Source organism: Xenopus tropicalis, chromosome 5, assembly GCF_000004195.4.
Source record: "Xenopus tropicalis strain Nigerian chromosome 5, UCB_Xtro_10.0, whole genome shotgun sequence".
Classification (NCBI taxonomy): domain Eukaryota; kingdom Metazoa; phylum Chordata; class Amphibia; order Anura; family Pipidae; genus Xenopus; species Xenopus tropicalis.
Window position 1 is genome coordinate 113,126,442 of NC_030681.2, and position 17,739 is coordinate 113,144,180.

The following is a 17,739-nucleotide window of genomic DNA, read 5'->3' on the forward strand; positions in this document are numbered from 1 at the left end:
CCATAACCAGTCCTCACCAGTCTAACTTGAGTAAAAGGTAAATGTACTGCCCTTGGAGGTGTCATAGGAATTTAATATTTGTATTTTTACCAAATCTCTTGCTATCATGAAGAAGGTACCAGTAGCAGTGTAATGTACTGTACTGTTTGAATTAATTCTTTTCTTCATCTTTTTCAGTGTACTATGATGGATGTATCTTTTCTGTTATGGTTTGTTTTTCTGGCACTTAGGTGACTGTGCAAACTGTTATACAAATATTAAGGTTTTTTTGTACATTTACATGCTAGTCATCCGATTACGTTAAATACAAACCTCCAGGCCGATCAAATATTTGTACATATCTGCTGAAATGAAATTATTTCCTTCTTTGTTATATTTGATTTATTACAGTGCCTAAAAACTCACCTTTTGAAAAATCATCCCCATAAATTAACTCTGCATAAAAATGACATTTTCTCACAGCTACATGGTTTGATAAACCCAGGACTCAATTTATTTTAGAAGCAATGTTGAAGTAAAACAAATCATGTTTTTTTTCCAGCCGTTTGTCAAGATTCATGCTTTAAAAGTCAAATGTTTAAATGCTAAAAAAATAAAAACAAAAATAAATACAAGAAATAACTTCAGTATGGAATCATTTTGCTTGATTGAATCAATAACTGTGCTTTGCCCCAAGGCTTTTAAGCATTGTTTTTGCTGGAAAAAAAAGATGCAAATCTACTGAAAGCAGTGGAAAAAATTATACCTGTAAAATCCATCCTGTCAGTCATAACATGGGCTGAACTCTACAGTGCCGTGTAATTTAAACTACTGTGGCATAAAGAGCTCACGCCTGACAATTTCACATTTCTCCTTAAGGAAGTACTAAAGAGCATTTGGCAAATGCACAGGCAGAATGTACAGAAACCATGGGCCAATTAGGAATATGTATTAAATATTACTGGAACAAGAAGAGAAATATGTTCAACAAACAATTACAATGGTCACGCAATGATCCCAAAATGTTATCCAGTCCTATTGCGATAAAACTGCAGTATTATGATTTTGTCATTACCAAAGTAATTTATCACTTGGGAAATTAATTTAGACTACCATTCTCCTTGATTGTTTCATGCTGTGCTACAACAGGTGTAAAATAATTTACTTATGAGCCCTGTGTGAAGAGTAATGTTACATCAAACCATATGAAGCCAAACAATTTAGCTGAAGTTGATGGATAATGAGAATGCTTCGTTGGCGTTGCAGATTAAAAAAGATATGTTCCCAGCTTCCTGGTATTATTTTAACTAAAATAGTTCCCTTGGCATTTCCAAATCACAAGGCGCCACTTAAGGTTAGAGTAGAGGTTCTGAGCAATGTAACAAAGAGCTCGGAAGCACGAGTTAATTATTCATTGCTTTTCTTAATTATAGAAATGCTAAAATATTAACTGTGACCTTTATTTTCTGCTTACAGAATTATTTCAGCATCTTAACAATTAAAAATAACAGTACTCAATATTTCATGTTCGATTATGGTTTCACCATTTTAATATTAAAATGTTCCTTTTGCGTCAGTGGCTGCTATTTTGGCTTTTCATCTATAATGCAAAAAGACTTTTTTTTTTAATCTGTGTTTTCAAACCCTGAATGCAACTATAATAATTATATAAGCAACCTTATGTGAGATCTGAAATTAAGTTTTAATGGCTGAAGAGTTTTCTATAAATCAAGGCCTTATCAAGCCAAATATGATGATATGTCATGATCTCTTTTCTTGATTGATGAACAAAGGTTTCAAGTTGCAAAAATAGGGTTGATTTGATTGTTTGGCTCTTGGGCCCACATCAGGGGAGGACAGTATCAACACACTGTGTTCCTCACCCTGACTGAGAAATCAAACCTGCCTAAAGTATGTTTCTGATTTCTGGTCAGATATTAGTCAGACAGATTCGTTGGCTGGCCCCATACACAGGCCAATAAGCTGCCAATCAGCCATCAGACTGATTCTACTTTTTCATAAAAAAAAACTGCGCTTGCATCAAGATTGGGCGCAGTCGCGGCAAAAAAAGCGCAGGTGGCAAAAAATAGATGCAGGAGACAAATGCGTTTTGTGAATTTTTCGCTGTTTCGCAAATTTTCTTGCCGCAAATTTTATGGCGAAGCAAAAGGGACAGATTCGCTCATCACTGGAGAGGACAGCTAATGGGAGGGACATTAGAATTAGAAGACGGCTGATGGGAGGGACAGAAAAATAGGACGACAGCTGATGGGAGGGACAGTAGAATGAGAGGATAGCTAATGGGAGGGACAGTAGAATGAGAGGATAGCTAATGGGAGGGACAGTAGAATGAGAAGACGGCTGATGGGAGGGACAGAAAAATAGGATGACAGCTGATGGGAGGGACAGTAGAATGAAAGGACAGCTGAAGAGAAGGGCAGTAGATTGAGTTGATGGGAGGGACAGCCTTATGACAAAATCATCCCATTCAATGTAAAAGGTTGCATAGTGGTGCTTAAGCGAGAGAGTTTATATATATTGCTTGCAGCACATTTCTTTGTTACTTCCCTTTCCAATGATGTTGTCAGAGTCTAACCATGGACTTTAACATTTCAAAGGGGCCTTGCATTGGGTGAGAAAAAAGGGCAAGATTTATTATCCATTGACACTCATGTCTGTTGTTATTAATGTAAGAAAGACTGAGAGAGATCTTAACCTCACTCACATTTTCTAGCATGCATTGCTTTTTTTCTTCATGTGGGATTTTGTTTTTACCATCATTTTTTTTCAAGTAAAGAACTTGCTGCCTGCTTTTAAGTTTTTGAAAAAATACGATTGTGGAAGAAAAACTTAGCACAAACAAACATACAAAAAAAGCAATCGATACCAGAAAACATGAGTGAGACATGGGTGAGATTGAAGTCTTGCTGGCTGTTCTCAGATATTTATTAGAACTACCTATTTATTAGAACTAAACTATGGTGTTTAGAGGCTTTTTAGTTTGAAGGGAAAGTATATCTTGCTTTTTGACAAAGATGTGTATTTACAAATACATATCTGATTCTGCAGCTTGAAGAAAACCATGCTAACTCCAGCTATTTCCCAAGATCCCCTATGCTAAGTGATGGATTCTTGGGCTGGAAGTCCCTCTGCTTTCCATATTTAGGGGTGCACAGATCTAAAAAGCAGATGGACTTCAAGTGCCAGAATCCAAAGCTTTACAATGAAACAAGTTGAGGGAGGGGTTACATTATATTAACAAACAGACACAATATCATGATTTCCTTGCAGTCTGTCTAAAAATAGAATGCATTTATATTTGAAATGAGCCCACTTCAAAATGAGTGTACAAAGGTTGATGGAAGCGCATGAAAAACAAAATAAAAATATATAGTGTAGATCAATAAGAAAAAGAAAATATATAATGGCCACTGCCGTGAATACTTAAATGAAACACCACTGTAGAGTGTAACCAGAACTATGTATATATTATAACTGCTCACCAGAACGATTCAAATATGGAACAAATAGGCAAACCCAGCTGAACCTTGATAGGAGTGGGGATCCGTTCAACAATATATACAGGATAAAGGATATAAAGCAGATATAGTGTAAATCTGTTTATTGAGAATAAAAGCCCTGCACCATGCAGGCTACTTACAGCGTAGTAGTATTGTAAAAGCAGAAAACATTCAAGAATTCAAATCGTGGCTCAACGCGTTTCGCGTGCCTCCTGCACGCTTCCTCAGGAGCAAATGAAGTGAAGTGAGGAAGCGTGCAGGAGGCACGCGAAACGCGTTGAGCCACGATTTGAATTCTTGAATGTTTTCTGCTTTTACAATACTACTACGCTGTAAGTAGCCTGCATGGTGCAGGGTTTTTATTCTCAATAAACAGATTTACACTATATCTGCTTTATATCCTTTATCCTGTATATATTGTTGAACGGATCCCCACTCCTATCAAGGTTCAGCTGGGTTTGCCTATTTGTTCCATATTTGAATCGTTCTGGTGAGCAGTTATAATATATACATAGTTCTGGTTACACTCTACAGTGGTGTTTCATTTAAGTATTCACGGCAGTGGCCATTATATATTTTCTTGTTCTTATTGATCTACACTATATATTTTTATTTTGTTTTTCATGCGCTTCCATCAACCTTTGTACACATATTTCGAGGCTCATCTAAAAGGGGAGCTGATATCAAGAGGAGGCAGCATATCTTCACAATTGGTTATATTGTATTGAGGACAATACATACACTGACTTTCACCAAGAAGCGCTGAGTATTTTGGGTGTTTCTCACCTTCTAACCACTTCAAAATGAGGCTGACTTATGGCTGCTTTTTATCCTCAGGATGCTGAAAGATTTGTATTTAGATTTCCTAAATGAGTAATCTCTGTCCTGCAGAAAAATTAGCAAAACGGCAAAAAATTTTTAAAATGCGACTACTGCATGACTTTTTGAATTTGTTGTTCGCAGCACATCCATGCCGGCCAAAAAATTTCACTCATGACTATTCCCAAAATGACATATTTACACAGCGGCATTCTTGCAAATTACAAGGTACTGTTTTATTTTTACAGAGAAAAAAGAAATCAATTTTAAAAATCTGAATTACTTGATTAAAATGGAGTCTATGGGAGACAGGCTTTCCATAATTCGGAGCTTTCTGGATAATGGGTTTCCGGATAAGGGGTCCGATACCTGTATATCCATATCATGGTATCAGCTTTGCTAATACGGGTGAATACTATTAATTGTTATTAATTTATTTGAAGTTGAACACATACTGTACAGTAATATACAGTATACGATCAGTCTCAATTAATGTCATTTTACTGGTATTTATTTTGATTACTAAAACTTAGCAGTAGCTGCTGCATTTCCCACCCTATAGGCTTATACTCAAGTCAATAAGTTTTTCCAGCTTTCTTAGATAAAATTAGGTACCTGGGCTTATATTCAGATCAGCTTATACATGAGTATATATGGTATCTAAGTTGGGATCAAGTATAAGGTACTATTTTATTATTACAGAGAAAAATTATTTTTAAAAATGTAAATTATTTGATTAAATCTGAGTCTATGGGCGATGGCTTTCCTTTAATTAGGAGGTTTCTGGATAATGGATACCTATCTTGTAGTGATAAGCATTAAGCATTAAACATTGACTGGGGTGATTATATAAAATATAGGCAGTGCTGCAGAATATTGTAGAAATAAAAGATCTGTACTTTTTGTAATTTTTTATAGATAATAATTCTGTATTGGCTGTTTTAGCCAAGATTTATGTATTGTCTTAAATGGAGGAGAAATGTAGTTTCCATGATTGGATATGCCTTTTTTTTTTTACAATCTTTCTAAAGACTTGTTTTAAAATATGCAAATTGAAAAGAGAGAGCGAACACTTTCTTTATTGGCGACAGTCAAGTAACATAACATCTAGTGGGAAATTAAGTAGAATAGGACACTTATTTTCAAGCAGAGATCAAGCAAGCAAGCTAATTAGTACACTGTGCCTTACAGTAAATTGCCTTCTATTGAGATAATTTTGTTTTGCTTGAATATGAGTAATACATACATATTATAGATGACTGGCAACACACACTCTGAAAAATGTACTTGATACAAAATATTAGGGAGACAAGACGAATACATTGACACGACCAATTAAGCAACCCTTTTGAGATCTTGACCCTTAAAAATTAGAATAGCAGAAAGCCCCCACGCATAATTGTTTGAATACAAATCAGGTCTAAATAATTAGTGAAAGTAATGCAAAGATGATCAAAAAGCATAGGCAGTGTGCAGAAATGCAAGAAGAATGCTGAGCAATGGAATAACATGAGACTAGAAAGGGAACATGGAAAGAAGTTGCTGATGAACACACAGTGCAATAAAATGGAGTATGTTTACCTACAGTAGCTTGCAGAAGGTGTGCTGCCTCTAATTGAGATTAATCTCTTCATGCTTTTATTTACACTGGGTACTCATGTAAACACTCTATTAAAGAAATGGAAAGCATGCTTAGTGTTACAAGAGTGTTGATAAAGCAATGATGAAAAAGCCTTATATTGGGTTAATAACTATACCTTAAATGATTAGCCCCAAAATGTACAACAACATTCAGCTGTCAAGAAAGTGTAAGCCAACTTGGGATCTCCCTGGATTTCATCTTGATCTGCTTGTTTGTAACAAAATCCAAGGTTGTAAGAGCATTTGGCCAGAATCCCAGGGTCAAGCCACCCAGACTAACCTTTACAGCCTATGTAGTGTCCGACAGCTACCAGAGCCTGCAGGATGCTCCCTGCTGTTTGTATTACAGGCCAGTGTAAGGGTATGTATCTCACTCGCTGTCTTTCTGCTAAATCATTTTGTGTGCTGAGAGTCAATTTCAAAATATTAATGTCAACTTTTTAGAAAAGTTTTTTCATGTATATACATGTACACGAGCATTCATGGAGCAATTGGAGAAACTTGGTCCCAAAACTTGGAAGAGATATTGTAGAACTAATAGCTGTGACTAGAAAACATCAAAAAGACATGCGGGTATGTAGAATTTCTCTAACATTTACAGTGGCTATGCCTGCAAGCATCTGTGACTACTTTGACCAAGCATTCACAGTGCACAGTACTTTTCCCATTCCATAAGGGAAACGTCTGGCACGTCAGATGTGGCTGACAATGTTCTGGCAGATTTTGTGCTATGTGCTTTGCTATGATACCATCAGAGCTTGCCAGTTTGGGTCTAGGGTGAGCTCTGAATGAGCATTCGGCATATGCAAAATATGCTGCTAAGTGCCGCTGTATACAGATAGGATTATTTCTGCATCTGTCTTTGCTTTGTACAATTCCCCCAAAGAGAAATGTGTGACCTGATTCTAAAGAATGTGCTGCCCATGGTGGTATAGACCAGACATGCCTCTTTTCTTTTCTAGGCCAGAGTAATATCTGATGCTAACCCTTGTACTAAAACTATTCACTGTATTTTTCATAAAATCCTAGTTTATTCATTAGATAGAGGCAAAGGAGCTATATGCATCTCTAAACCCTTCAAGGGCCCTGAGTGCAATGGCCCTAAAGAAAGATAATCATTTTCATATTTTTAATTTACATATCTCTTCATGGGCGGAGGTGTTTGTGTGTGTTTTCCTGGAATAAGGTAGGGTGTGGATAAAAATAGACAGAAATATCAGTGCAGATACACAGAGGAACCCATGGGACAATTTCGTTTTGTTTCTGTGTAAGGGTTTGCCAATTTTGCAACTAATACCTTAATCTGTAAAAACGCTAAAGCTGCTTATGCATTTTTTTTAGAAGTATCTTAACATCAAGAATAAATTCTGCAAGAGCCTTTTTAGTAACCCTTTTGTGGCTTATGTAATAAAAGGCACTGCAGGTATTATTTACTGGTTGCCTGCTTAACAGCAAACATCTTATTGGCTGCTATTGGTTACTGCTCCTGGGCAAACTTATTACTTTTTATTACATATGGCAGTTAGTGACTTATAGAATACAATACCTTTGTGAGAAAGTGGGGTGGCAATGTTTGTTTATTATATGCCCAACCAGTTCTTAGCATTGTCATTGGAATCTGATTTTAACAGAAATGCAAATGTCAAATAATAAAATTAATGTTAAATGGAACTGGTACAGATGTCAAGGGTCAGAAATTTTAATATCATGCTATATCCCTTTTGATGAATTGTCACATTCAGTCAAAATGTTGGCAATTTGCTGGATATGAGGACTGATCAACATCAGGTCACAGGAGGCATGGCAACATTCTGAAATTAAAACAAACAGTGTGTGCATTTTGACATTTTAACAATTAGGAAAGATATATTTTAATGATAATGAGGATGAAGATACAATTTTGGTGGCATGATGGAACTCTGAGTACACTGATACAGGTATGTTTGGAGCTCAAGTTGAGTAGAGTGCTCATATAGCACAACTATTTTGACTGGGCAATTCCCAGTGGAAGTTGCTCTACATTTAGCATAGTTATATTGTTAGAACATTGCAGGGAGTGCATACTCTCTCACTAACATGCGCAGGGAGGCAAATACATTTTGCAGTGTAAGATATCCTAGAACTGTGACATTTGCTTTGAAATTCTGTCTAATGACTGCTGGGTCAGTATCCTGAATCATTTTGAATAACACCCATAACAAGACTTTTACAACCATGGAACAATATAAAAATGTCATACAGAGATCTGTAATTGAATGAAAAAAGTAGCTGAATAGGCCATTCTCTTGCTTATATTTTTGATGAGCACAATGACCGTTGCAATTGAATCATTTCCTAGCAGGCACTGTAATGAGGAAAAAAAAAACCTCATAATCGAACTTCTTTATATAACTATAAGTCTTTCCTGCAGATTAATGAGGGACATGGATATGGTAACAAAGAAAGAACTAGAGCACAGGGCAGTTCTCATCCATTGTTCAGATGTGCCCATGTTCACCAGAGGTTGTGATGATCCCATTAACTGTTTTATTGCAAGACAATTAAATTAACATGTAATATAAATGATGTCGACACAGTACTGTACCCAGTGGAAATGTGGAAGTAACTAGATTGTGATTCGTAACATTTAAAAACCTTTTTATGCCTGCAATTACTATGTCAGCAGACAATCTCCAAGTTAATGGCTGACCTGGCATGTTATTAAAACTCTGCTTTTCAGCAGCCTAGGAAAATGTTCTAGGAAATTGCAATCTGTGTTAATCAACAGGGTTTTGGTCTGGCATATGAAATGAATGAGATCTGCGGCTGATAGAAGGATTTTATGTGATAAAGAAAAATGCAGATTTTAGGTTTTAATGTATTCTATTTCCTGTTAAACCAAGACCTTCTGGAGTAGCAATGGTACAGTGCTAAAGGTTTAGTCTTAAGCATGCATTTCATAGGGGATTTATTGTATTCTTGTTTATAAAAATAGTTACACAAATGTATATACTAAGAAGGGCCATGATACATGTACTGTAATAACTGCTTGTAATATTTGATTGCCACTGGTTTGCATTGTACACTATATTGAGGCTGCTTGTGATTATTGATATTGTTAAAAAAAATGCAGCACAAAAATGAAATGCTCTCTTTGCACTTGGGAGAAAATGAAGGTAGATAAAGGTAGTAGATTTGTGAGTGGTTGTGCTGTGTTATAACAGACAATACACAGGCGCGGTGCTGTGTTGAAGTTGAAATACCAGCCAAGAAAAGTCATATGCACAATTTTGATTTTGGGATCCCTACAGGCCACATACTTAGGTAGAGAAACTGGACATCAAACTGTTGATTAGAAGGAATAGCAAAGGAAATAGCAAAATGGATTTGCTTTAAAGTGGGTGAGAGCAGAAAGTTGTATTGGGTGAGGCTTATTATAACAGTGGGCGTGGTTTATAAGTGTGGTAGCAGCTGTTTTTAAGCACACCTCACTATATATAGCACACATAGCAACCCTCCACTTTTTTATCCCCATTTCAAGCACTGAGAAATGGCAATGCCTTTTTAAATGATTGCATTTAGAGACTGTTTTTGTTTTCAAGAGATGAAGTTTATTAACAATATAAATTATGTTGAAGATAGCTTCCCTTTAAATTGTAAACAGCTCAAGCATGTAACTGTGCAAACAACATACTGTATATCAGATGGTCAACCTTAGTCTGAGTTACTTCAGGGGAAATACTTCCCCACATGATCACTGCACCATTGGGTCCCTGGACGGGTGGCTTTGCAACTGCATGCAGTACTAACCTCACTATAATTGCTCAGTTACCTATCCCTATCTGCCTAAGGCACTTAAATAAAAATCACAATAAAAGAATTTAGCTTTAGTACTTTCTATTTCACATTCTTGGGGACCCCAACATTATGTTAGACTCCTCCAGGACAAGTGATTAGTAACGTCTCCCATCCCAAGCTCCTTTGAGACAAGCAGGATCTGATATTCTCTCCTTTTCTTTTGCTTGAGGCTCTGGTGCTACAGTTTGTTCTGTACTAGTACTAATTCTGCACTGTACATCTAAAATGTGTCCCATAAGACGAGGTTGCAGCGAAATGCTTACACAAATACTATCTGTAAAATCATGTCCAACCACCAAGAAAAAATGAACATTTAGAATAGGGAACTTTTTTTTAATCATAAAAGTTGATTTGTTTTCTATAAGTGATACATACCAAGAAAACGTTTAAAGTGACAACATGCACAAATTTGTTTGGCTTCTCTATAATGCAGGAAAACTGCAGTAAATACAGTACCAAGATTGTTTAATAAAAAAAATATCCTTTTCTTTATGGCACATAAAATCTATTTTTATAATAATAATAATCTATTTAGTTTCCATTGCAGAATCTTCACATTTACATAGGCTAATTCTTGTTGTGTACTAAAATGCTAGATAACAAGCTCCCACAATCTGTAAGAAATTTAAACAAGACCTTTATACCACATATCTTATAGGAGATTCCATTCTAACAACCCCTGCTGGTAAGACAAAACATATCTATTTTCCAAGAGCACCAGTGGATCCCCGGGGGAAGCTTATGCAATTATTGGAAGTAAAGAGCTTTCAGAGCAGAGTTCCTAGTAGTTTGTAACAAGACAAAGGGTTGCGGTCCCTCATTAGAACAAGGTAAACACTAAATAAGACCTATTTTAGCATAGGGTGAGGTAGGAAGGGTTCTTTCCCTTTAGCAGCCAACATCACAGGGGAAAACAATAAATAGTTAGGTGTCTGTTTAATAAGGTGCGATAGACAGTGATAATAACTTGTGCCAGAAAAAACACAAGAGCAGGTTTACTAAAGTGCAAGCACTTTTGTCATTGTGAATTTTCTGGCACACGTATATATTATTGCCTGTTATTGCATTCATGCTACGTAAGTTGTCTCGCAAGGTTTACTAAAGCTTATCGACAGAATTGTCACCAATTTTTATCTCCACCTGGAGAGCGGCTTTATGTGAAACAAAGTCAGAAACTGTATAGTGGGAGCGATGTAGAATTAGTTTTTAAACATGAGCAACGAAAATAAGTAATTGCACTGGGGAATAATGATATTTCTAAATGTATTATATTGAATTAATAATACAGTTATAGATTGCTAATAAATACTATTTAATATAAACTATTCATTAATGTGGCCATTGGTAGTGGCGAAAAAAAAATCTGCAAGATTTATAGCAGATTATGCAGATAACCTAAATGAGCTCCAAAAAACTCCCAACTTGCCAGAAATAAAGCAGAAACTAATTCCTATGCTTGTGTAAATATCCGCACTTATTACAAGACAAAGCTGTCTCATCGCACTTTAGTAAACATGGGAACGCCATACATTTTGTCTCTAGAATATTTGCAGTGATAATAGGCAATAGTTTTTCACAGTTTTTATGAATTTTAGTAAACAGACGCCTAAGATATTTTCAGTATATAACATGAATGTCCAACCTACAGTTTTCTAGCTGTTGCTGAACTATGAAATTGAACTATGAAACTGCTTCAACAGTCTATGTACCATTTGCCTTTTACTGCCACTTTGCCACTCATCTGCACTATCTGTACCGTGGTGTAGTGGGGGTTGTACCAACTTTTTTAGTAATCTACCCCTTAGTGCACTCACTGACTTAAACACTGAAATTGCCCACATACTCTTCTAGTGATCTCAGTAACAGCTTTATTCATGGTCACTGGCACAATTCCTTCAGGTTGTTTCACACAACTCCTAATAACATACATAGAAGTAGGTACCACTGGGGTACTGACTCCTTCCATAGTCCTCAGTGGAGCCTCAGCAGCTCAGCAAGATGGTCTATCTCTGTCTCTCACCAATCTCAACTCAATTAACAGGATTTAGGCTACCACCATATAACCTAACTATGTAGGGCTAATAATGACACACCTTGGTACCTCGCTGAGGTAACTAACCTTAGGCCCTTTGGTGTCATCTACTCTTAAGTTCATCATTAATCAAAGAAGATGGGGCACACTACTCTTTACCTTATATAGACTTCTTAGGGCAATCCCATTCCTTTACTGATTGACACAAAGGGATGCTGGCTTCCAGAACCTACTGCCTTACACCACCATGTAGTGACTGAAACTTTTTGTGACCATTCAACAACATAAAATTATTTTATATTAACCCTTTACATGTCTTCCCATTTTACATTTTAGCACTTCATTGTCACTTCTGCTCTCTCTTTCTAGTTACTACACAATCCTTAGTTGCTGGCTGGAGAGGTGAGAAGTAGAAGAATAGAAGATACATGAAAAAACTATACGCTATGCCCTATATTTACTTTCTATATTTTTTAAATTTGGTGGGGTGGGTGGACTATGGTTTCGTACTGTTTTTGGACATATGATGGTGAAGGTACATCCTCAGATAAAACAAAACAGATCATTTTAAAAGGGATAATCAGGGAAACTAATGTCTCAGTATGTGTAGAATATGTATCTTTATGACATGCACTATATTCAGTCAATTTCCATTGCATTAGTACTCTCTTCATGTTTTAAACACTGGCTATGCTATTGTAAGGCCCAGTACTGGAGATTTATAATGTAACAGTATTGCAGTGTGTAAATGGTACACTGCTTGCATAATAAATAGAGTCCCTTATTACTGTCTCCCTTAAGGAGAGGAAGCAATTTACTTGAATAAATGCATCACTAGCCTTTTATAAATAATGAATGTAGGGAAGGTTGCAGTCAGTGTAAACTACTATACAGGAGATAATGTGTCTATTGTAAAACACTGTTCATGTACTTAAAATTGTACTATTAAAGGGTAACTAGACAACTAGATTTTGCAATCAAAAGCCACAATGTGCCACCAATGAAAAATTGTGAAGGGGCGTTTTTTTCTTAAAAATAAGGCAGATACTGCACCACTGGTTGTTGTATTTCACTCTGATTAACTCTGAAATATCATTCAGAGCCAACAGTGGAATAGTTTCAATAAATTACTTATGCTTTAAAATTGACCTCGTTCAAGTACATATGCCACAGGGCTGCAGAAATTGTTAATCAGTCATGCAACATGTGAATTTTATAGGTGTCTGGTTTTAGATGAGCTGAACTTATCATAATTAGCTCTTTTTATAATCCTGCATATTTACATAGTACCCTGTTCTTTATGGGCTTGAAAATGGCCTTGGGCCTTTGCTAACATATACTTTCTATAATGACTTTTCATTTAATGTTTCTTGACTTGCAAGTTTCAGTAGTTTGTTAATTGTATTCCCTGTGCAATATGAGCTTCACGGTACTTGTGCATTATTCTGCACTAGTCTAATCTGCAAAGGCTATATATATTATAAATATATTATCCATACATAACAGCACATTATTAGACTGTTCCATTTTGACTTTCAAACGTACAGCTGTTTTCACTGCTTTACTACCTGAGTTGATATTAATTATCCTTCTTACTTTTCCAGAAGTCATTTAACTTTGCCTTCATCACTTATGCTAAGAAATACTGGCTATACACTAAACCCCAGACAAACTTCAAGCTTTATTCCCGGACCACCCTAACACTTGTTGGAGACTCTGTGGCGAAGTGGGTACCCCACTCCACATCTTTTGGACGTGCCCCATGATACAGACTCTTTGGAATAATGTAGCAGATCTATTAACCAACTTAACCACTCAGGTCTTGCCAAAAGACCCACTTACCTATCCAAGCTTTCCAAATACTCCCAGACCTTAGCCAACCATGTTTTAACAGCAACCCGCATAGCTGTAGCAGCTAAATGGAAATCTACAGATCCACCTATTATATCAGAAGTAATTACTAGAGTAAATAACAACAGACGCTCCTAACAACCAAACCCTCCTATCCCTATCTCTCCCCTACCTCCCCTCCATCCCACTCCCTCCTATCCCCTCCACCCCCACCAATACCAACTTCTAAACACAGGCAATGAGTTTAACTGACAATGTACACTACGTCACCCATGCTCTAAATCTATGCTGTGAATTGTAATGGATCAAAAGACAACTGAAACCCGTAACCCTTCCCCTTTCTGTATCCCCCAAATCCTTCAATAAAAATGCAAGTTACAAAAAAAAAAGAAATACTGGCTACACATGTATAGCTACTTAGTAGTTAAAGCTGAAAAAAAGTCACACACCCATTGAATAAATATTACCTAACTTCTAGATGATCATAAATAATTAAGAATGAATTACATTGTCTCCAATTTGCCTTAGTAGAGAGAACAACTCTTTCCTGCCTCTAAAATGGCAATTGGAGTAGCTCAACAATTCTATTCTGGGGTGCCTTAGAGTTTGGTCTAGGCTGGCAGGGCCCACTGGGTTTTTTCCAGGTGTGCCACTGGCCCAGTCCAACCCCTGGGTCTGTGTGTGTACATAATTGTCAAGCAACAAACCTGAAGCAAATCAACCTGGAAGTCAAAATCAGTGCAGTGTCCAGTGCTGGCAAATACTGCAGACTACATACCAAAAAGACATTTTGGTAAAACAAACAAAATTACCCTCTGTTAGAATAGTTTTCATATGAAAGTTTAGCAGGGAGTATTTATTAGCCCTATTTGTTATCTAAGCATCACAAGATCCAATATGGCAGCTTTCCCAGAATAGCATGTGATTATTAACTCTTTATTTATTTCCATTTAACAAACTGTTTACTCTTTTCTGGGGACTTTCAGTATTGCCTCTGAACTCTAACACCCACAGGAAAGAATTGAATTTGACAGCTCAGAGTATGAACTTAAAAATCTAAAGTTTTTATAAAAGTGCCAGGAAAATCACAAATACATGTGATAATTTCAACTGATGGGATTCTGCATTAAATTTTCTATATATTTGCTCCTTAGAGCACAACATTACAGCCGGTTCACACGCAAAGACAAAACGCCGCAGTAGTGTATATGGAATATATTATTGCTGGTGGAAAAACGTTGCTCAGGTGATTTTATTGGAATGCAATGTCACTACTAAGTGTAACGTGTTTGGTGCACTACTATGAATAACAGCAAACAGCACTGGACACATTAAAGAACAGTAAGTTAAATAAAAAAAAAAAAAAATTAATAATAAAAAAAAAAATGTGATCTCTGGTTGGTGCTGGGGGTGAACTACTAGGAGCAGCACACCAGTCCCCAACACAGCTAGACTAATAGCACTGGGCTCTATAAATTACAGTAGCAAAGTAAAAAAACACAAATAAAAACAAATGATGTGAATGTGTGGTTGGTGCTGGTGCACTACTATGACCAGCACACCTGTCTCCAACACACACAGACGGAGCTGCAGTACACAATGAAAAGAAGAGTAACAGTAATCAGAAAATAAAAGCAGTCCTTACAAGGACTATTGGGTTACAGCAGATGAGATCAGCAGGACAGCTGTCCCCAGCAGCTACATACAGAGCAGTAGAAAGTAGATTACTAGTCAGCAAAGCTACCTAAACTGTCCCTCAAACCCCTGCACAGCTCTCTCCCTATGCTAACTCATCAAGCACACACAGACAGAATGTAAAATGGCTGCTGAGCTTCGGTTTATATATGGAAGGGAGTGGTCCGGGGGTGGTCCAGGAGGGAGAGCTGCCTGATTGGCTGCCATGTATCTGCTGGCTCTGGGGTGAGAGGTCAAAATTTGGCGAATTAGTTCGCCGGCGAACAGTTTGCTACATCTCTACACAAGAGGGCTCATTAACAAATTCAAACATAACTACAAATCATAGGTGGATTTTCATTAAGGCTATGGAAGGCTAAGCCTCACCAAACCTACTTGGCACATTTCTGCACTGCTCTGGAACCTTTAACATCAGGAAATCTTCTTGCATTCCAGCAAGCTCCAGTTCTGTTTCTGATTGGATCTTTCTTCTTGTGGCTTCTCCAATCAGAGCACAGCTCTCTTGACAGACAGTAAAATTGACCAATTAAGATGGGGGCGTGGCTTGCCAGCAAGCAATATGGCTGCGTGATCCAAGAGCTCTGCAGGACCACTGCAGGATCCAGCCACTATACAAGCATAAAACATGGGGAAAACCGGTAAAAACAGACTGGAGAAAGAGAGGACCCCAGAGAAAAAGCACTTACCAATGCAGCAAGAGATAGCCCCGCTCTTCATGAAAGAAAGCAGATCGTGCGCCATCCAACATGGCACCCATGGCTGTAGAAAGAGAGGATTATGCAGAAGCAACACCTGACTCCTCAGATATAGAGAGCAAAAGGAGAGGAAGAACAGGAGCTCAATATAAATACCTACCTGGGGAATTTCCCCTCTCGTTCCGAAATGAAATTCATGCTGCAGGAGGTAACGTTGAAAGAGGAGCTGCAGGAAATAAAAAGAGACATGATAAGTATTGCCACACACAGACGATATTGAGGTGAAACTTCTTCACTCGCAAATAACTACTCAAACGCGAGTTAGCTGAATGCAAAAGCCAATGGAAGACCTTGAAAATAGAATACAAGGAACAACATAAGAGTAAGAGGAATACCAGAATCAATATCTACAGAGGAGATTCAACCAGCCCTCCTCCAGATCTTTAACAATATCCTCAACAGGGAGCAAGACACATAAATTGCAATTGAAAGAGCCCATAGGGTTCAAAAGCCCAAAGGAGGATTTATTAACATTCAATTTTCGTGGTTTTAAAACCACGACTAAACTCATTTACTAAAAAATCTGAAATGACAAAGCACAAATGAAAAAAACTTTTTAAAACCATGAAAACCATTTTAAAACCATGAAAACCATGACATTTTCAAAAAAACAAGCAACTTTTTTACCACATGAAAAACACAACTTTTTTGCATAGTTGCACAAAAGCCAACAACAAGATCTTCCAATTGTAAAAGGGACATCTGCCATTGTCTTCTACATGATCTTGACAAATTTTAGCTGCCGTATTTTTGCATTCAGTGCGGTTTTGTCTAATGATAAAGCTTGACAATTGTGCGTTATTTTTCTATGACAAAATCAAGTTTTCAGCGACAAAAAACACAAACCGAAAAAAATTGAGCAATAGTTCTGCATTATGTTGGTGCATTGCACACAAGTTGCAATACATAGTTAAACTTGTAGGTGACAGGTTGGTCAGCAAGGTGGCGGATCTTCTACTACATATTGTCCTCTAGATAACTATTTGCTTTGCCAGCAAAAGTGCCACCTTCAATTTACCTTGTTGCAGAGCAATGGTCCCCTACCGCTGGCTCATAAGCAATACGTTACTCACAAACCCTTTTGATGTTACTCCCTCAAAGTAGCTTCCTGGTTTTTACATTTCTGGCTTGGAGGCAAGTTTTGGAAGTGCAGAGGTACAGTTTTACTCCAAGCAGAGCCTCCTGCGGGCTAGCAGTCCACATGGGGCTGCCAAATAGCCAATCACAGTCCTTATTTGGCATCCCACAAGGAACTTTTTTCATGCTTGTGTGGCTCTCAAGTAAAAAAGGTTGGGGATCCCTGTTGCAGAGAGACCCCTACTCTTTGGGGAATTATACAACAGGTTTCTAATTACCTAACAATTGCTGCTGTTTCTGCAAGGCCTCCTGCTTTTCAGCATTAAGCTTCCTGTAATAACATAGAAGTTTTTTTGTGAAAGAAGTACCAACCCTTTTAGATAATTATAGCACTGAAAGATCTTAATGCTATTATTTGATAATAGCAGCTGTCATTGTTGTCTTTAATCATATTCATGATAAAAGGTTTATCATTAAATGAATACAATGCTATTACCAGGATGTGTGCTGCAGTATAGACATGTAGTGTAAA